The sequence below is a fragment of the Nicotiana tomentosiformis genome, chromosome 4, assembly GCF_000390325.3.
Source record: "Nicotiana tomentosiformis chromosome 4, ASM39032v3, whole genome shotgun sequence".
In the NCBI taxonomy this organism is placed as follows: domain Eukaryota; kingdom Viridiplantae; phylum Streptophyta; class Magnoliopsida; order Solanales; family Solanaceae; genus Nicotiana; species Nicotiana tomentosiformis.
The window spans coordinates 1,084,048-1,089,949 of record NC_090815.1 but is presented as its reverse complement, the minus strand read 5'-3'; the positions used below and the strand labels follow the sequence as shown (position 1 = coordinate 1,089,949).

The 5,902-nt window shown below is 35.8% G+C and overlaps 1 long non-coding RNA gene across 1 annotated transcript; it reads left to right on the top strand.

Annotated features, from left to right (window-relative positions):
- The first annotated feature begins 404 nt into the window (after positions 1-404).
- On the top strand, positions 405-1,404 carry LOC108943608 (uncharacterized). Its single transcript, XR_001967540.3, has 2 exons — positions 405-581; positions 1,219-1,404. It is a non-coding gene; the product is annotated as an uncharacterized lncRNA (long non-coding RNA).
- Positions 1,405-5,902: the final 4,498 nt, after the last annotated feature.

Below are 5,902 nucleotides of genomic sequence, written 5' to 3'. Positions count from 1 at the left end.
GTTACTGATGGAGAGGGAATATTAGGACTTGGTAATCTTGGATATCAGGTAAATCTTTTAAATTATACTATCTATTAGACTTATTGCCTAATAGTGTGTTATGTGAACAACTGGATGAAACTAATTGAACAAAACATAATTGACCGAAAATTCCAAAATAGTTTCAGGAATTGGTATTCCGGTTGGAAAGCTCTCTTTTTATAGTGCTCTTGGGGGTATTCATCCCTCATTCCGATTTTATGGTAGTATTACTAGCACTACCACTTATGTGTTTTATTTTTTATTTTCATTCTTACTGTTATTACTACTCTGATACATTCTCTTTTTGAACAAAAGTATCAGTAAGATACTCAACATTATTTTCATTTCCCTTATTTTATCTCTTTCTTGGTCTTTGGATTTTATGCTACTTAAAACAGGGTAGTCTCTAAGCTATCTCTTTCTTGGTCTTCATGTTCTCCTTATTTCGGCCACTTTTTGGTAACCTTAATCATCGCAATAATTCTGGATTGATTAGCTTGTTGATCTTGATAGAGTTGGGATCAGTTGTGTTTATTTACTTTGACAAAAGCTAAAAAGAGGTACGTGTTATACCAACTGATAATTGTAGTAACAGCTGATTCTTTTCATACATTATTTAGGTTTTTGCTGAATTGAGCTAAGATTTTCCAGAATAAAGTTTATTGTTCAATATTAAAATCAACTTCCAGATATTATGGGCCCCGTTATTTATTTGTTTATTTCTCTTTCTTTTCTCAATTTTGATGGAAAATCTCGGCGTTGTTTCGAACCAGTTATAAAGTTCATTCTTTCTATTTGTGTTGTAGATTCTGATTAGCACTTCTTTTATGATCATATTTAGTAGTTTACAAACTTTGTGTATAATTAAATAAGTTGATTGACTATTGAAGCTTCACTACAAGAAACTGGATTGAGTTTTCTTTAAATTCTCATGCTTGTGGTATTTGAGTTTGGTTGTCTAGATGCTCCACTTTGAAGCACTTCACTTGGGCAGTTTGATAGTTTTAAATTTCTGAGCTTAGTTCGCTTGGAAAACTTATTTGTACAATTTTTCTTGGTCAAACTTTCCCTTTGCTTTTTTAAATGCGCTTTGCGCTCTTTTACTCCAATCTATTGTGGCCATCCTTTATTTCTATTAGAATCAAATTATAAGAATTGTCGAAGTGTGATCTCTTATTGTTTTGTCCTTAATATCAGGGATGAGGTTCTTAATCAATCACAAATGTTGTCGACCATGGAGGAGTTTGAAGGCCCTAAATCTTAGTTTTTATTTTTCTTATAATATGTATATGGATACATTGACAATGAATGATGAATTATGGTGTAGTACATATTAATTGATATTTTGGTAATGGAAGTATCTATAATATTCATTTTGAGAAATATTTTTGGCATTTATTGTCAAATGGTAGAAAAATACAAGTATATTAATCTTATAAATTAGGGCGTCACTGAAAAAGATTTTGGAAAATATAGTTGTTGAAAAAACAGGTATTAATGGTGACCAAAGGTTGTCACAAAAATGATTAGTAACTGTGGCGCCAAGGTTGCCACTAAACCTTAGGATATTGTGGCGACAAGAGTTGCCACTGAAGATATAAGGGTTTTAGTGGCGACTATAGTCGCTACTCCAAGTCATTCTTCAGCGGTGACTCACTTTAAAAAGATATCGTGGAACCTTTTTTGTGACGTACATGTCTACTTGTAGCGGCGAGTATAGTCGCCACAAATGGGTTGTTTTTGTGGCGACCCCAAGGAGTCGTCACAATAATCATTTAGTAACGTAGTTACTTGCAGCAGCCTTAGTGTAATTACAAAAGCTACTTTCATAGCTGAAATGCTACTTCATAAGTTTTTGCATAAGTAATTTTGTCCTTATGAAGTCAAACAATTGATGAAAAATGCAAATATAGATGTTTGATATGAGGTGATAGAAACTAAGGGTCCACCAAACTATATAGAGAATCAGGTTCTCTATTAATTTCCACAGAACACACACACACACACCAGTTAATAATTTACACAATAGAGTTTTACGTGAAAAACTCCCAGCTCACGAGATTAAAAACCACGACCTATACTTGTAGGATTTCAACATCACTACTGAGCAAACTTTAGATTACAAACTATTGTAACATAAGAATTAACCTCTTAATCTCTCACTAACTTGTAATAACTCTATTACAATACCATTTGTAATAACTCTATTACAAACCTTACAACTCGACTAACTCTAGCCAAGACACAAACGCAAGATTTATGGTTTTACAAAAGGTTTCCTACACAATACTTCTAACTAAGCTAAGTAGGAATTACAAGTAAATCACTTTAATAAAGGTACAACACAACTAAGGACATATAATGACTCAATGCAGGAAACATGTCCTTCTTTATGTTATTCTTTGTTCTTGACACCTTGAGTGTCACTAGCAGATTGACACACACTTGAGAGGGAGCTTGATGAATTCTGGAATGTGCAAGTGTGATGTTTTGCCTTTACTTCATGTTAATATTACATAAGTGACATCACTCGATTGATGTAAGTATGTTTGGTACAAGGGCATTCCCCATAAAGTGACTGGTGCACTGTATGTACTGTTGCGTGTGTGCTGAGGCACAGTTGCAGCCACTTTACAGCTGTGGAGAGTTGACTGGTACAGTCAGCAAAGGAACTGATGTCTATCTGTTTCCTCTATTATTTCTTTGACTCTGAGTGTTGGAACATGTCCCAAACTTGAGACTTGTTGATCTTGAGCACTTTGAGGATGTGGAGCAAGTTTCTCATCTGGTTCTTAACATTAAGTTTGTTAGATCATCAAAACACAACAGAACACATAACTTATCAATTTTCCCCTTTTTGATGATGACAAACTTATAAATGAAATTCTCCCTGAGAACCAGAGTTCCCATACATAGTACCAAAATTTTGTTTTTCGTATTCTCCCCTGAACCTGTTGCCCTCCTCTGTTCCCTCCTGCAATTACTTTTCCCCCTTTTGGCATCATAAAAAGATTAGTAGCAAGTAATAAGTCGAAATAAGTCCAGCAGGCTTAACTCATGCCACATGTGCACACACAAACATGATTAAAAATAGAGCAGAGGAGCAAAGTATGCACAGCAAAAAGGACAGGATATTCATTAATTTTGGAAATAAACAGGGAGCAGTACCATTATTACAAAATCATCCACAAAATAAAAACGAAACAAAAAACCCAGCCACTAAACATGTCCAAACAAGGGAGACCAAAATAGAGCGAAGACAGAGTAAACTTGACACTGGGAAGGGAACAAGCTTAAGGAGCACTGGAAGGAGGAGGCTAAGATGAAGAGGCAAGAGTTCTAAGGAGGATATCTATTCGAGCATTTGCAAACCCTTGCTCAGTGAGTAACCTCTCCTTCAGGTCCTCGACCCATCTCCTAAGATCAGCATTTTCTTTGGTCAGACGAGCAACCTCTGCGTCTTGTGTGCTACTGGAGCCAGGTGCCTCCTCGGCCTGACTAAGATGTCCCTCAAGAATAACATTCCTTGCCCTCAAATTCCTTATCTCTTCATTGGCAAGATTCTGAGCTTCAATTAGTTGAGAGATGGTGGAATTGCTGCCAATCCCTCCTTTCTTATCGATACACCCACACTCTTCTAATATGGTTTTAGAGAAGCTCTGCTTGCGAATACCCATCGTAGCCCTTCCCAAAGAGACTTTGAAGAACTCAAATACTTTAGTGAGTATAAACCCGTAGGGCAGCCCATGATTACCATCCTTGAAATCTGCCACTTTCTTTATGTGCTCATCATGATACCCGGCAGATTGATAGCGGAGTATGCATCTAGTACTTCCATGAGGAACAAGTCTGCTCGTGACATAATGGAATGCCTTTCTGCACGAGGGAGCAGAACTTTGTTCACCATCTCGAAAAACAGTTGGTATACTGGAAGGAGGGCCTTCTTATATACCCATTCCCCCTGTTGCACTGCATCATCCTTCAAGATGGCATTTCGGAAGTTTGAAGTGTCACACCCTTTTTTTTACCCCAAAAGATATATATTATGTTTTATGGATTATGAGTTAAAGAGTTTTTCCAATTAAAGTGACAAACTCGAGTAGGGATTATTTTATTTACAGAGTCACCACTTGAAATTGATTTTTGGTGTTCCAAGTCACCTATTATTTGAATCTCTATTCAAAGGAAGATTTAACTCTTTTATTATTGGTCTGCAAAAATAAAGTCTGGGTAAGAAATTCTGTTGACCGGGGAGAAGGTCTAAGGCATTCCCCGAATTCCGTGGTTCTAGCACGGTCGCTTTACTAACTACAACTTGGCTTGAATTAATTTTGGATAAACTGTGATTTATTAATTTCCATGTTTTATCTATCCGCTTTTAATTATTAAAATATAGAATTATCTTTGAAACGAATCACGTGTGTGAATCCGTTTTATTTATTGTGCCAAAATTATGTCACGCATACGTATATACAATTAATAGCATTTTATTTTATTAAGATTGTTTTGTCCAAAGTTGCGGGAACACATACTTCGGTTTTAATTTTGGTAATCAAAATTATGTCACGCGAACGTATACAAAATTGCGATAAACTAATTAAAAGCGCGCCTAAAGCAAGCTACGATGTTCATGAGTTATTCATTCTAAGATTAATTTGAGATGGTTATAAGGTCATGAATTATGAAATTATGGGATTATGGGAGAACATAGTATTTTAGAGAGATTAAGTTAGCTAGCATTTTAGAACGTGTATAAACACTTACTCCCTTCGTTTCAATTTATGTGAACCTATTTCCTTTTTAGTCTGTGCCAAAAAGAATGACCACTTTCCTTATTTGGAAACAATTTACCTTTATGCAATGATTTATAACCATACAAAATATATGTGCCTCATTTTACACCACAAGTTCAAAAGTCTTCTCTCTTTTCTTAAACTCCGTGCCCAGTTAAATGAGTTCACATAAATTGAAACGGAGGGAGTATTAGTTATAGAATAAATAGGCTAGCTATACTTATTGAAGATAATTGCCCTACTTGGATTCAACACAATTGGCTTAGTTTCTTGCAAAATTCAGTCCAATACCCGATTTTAATATTACTGGAAATCCCAACAGCGCACGTCTCATCTTAACAAAACAACAAACTTTGTTTCTGTTACTAAAATTTATTTTTGTTTATGAATCAACTAACAAACAAAAAGGGGAATCCAAGTCATAAATATTTTAACTATTTCCCAAAGCAAATAAGCAGAGTATTCAAAATTTAGAATCTAAAGCTGCCAAAACCAAAGAGCAAATTAGTCATACAAGACCATATTAATACAGCCACCTTTTGTTCAAGCTTGACACTAACCAGTACCAGATGAACTGCAAAATGAAGATCCAAATTTAAAAGTTAAAAAAAAACAGACCTTAGTTAAACAAGAATGGAATTTAGCGCTCGGCAGACCATGCACAAGACCTTAACTGAAGCTTCGGCAAACTCAATTGACTCACCAAAAATTCGAGGCTCGTTGGCAAGGAGAACTTCGAATCCCGAAATTTAAAAGCCTCACTCGACTGAGATTTGCGTGTTTTAATGGGTAAAGGCTGTTGCGTTTCTTGGGAGTAGCTTTGGAGCTGAAATAGGGTGGTTTTGGGGTTGTCTTTGAGGTATTGTTTCACTATATTTTTTGGTGTTCGGGGACTGTTTCTATGGCTTTTCCCAGCTGTTTTTGAGGTGTTGTTTCACTGCATTTTTGGACTGTTCGGCAGCTTCTCTAGAAGGTTCTTAAACCTGCTTTTTGGATCGTTTTCAGATTGTTTTAAGGCTATCTTTTAAGCTAGTTTCAATGAGGTTTCTTGGCTGATTCCCCTACCTTTTTCTTTTGTGTCTTCTCTT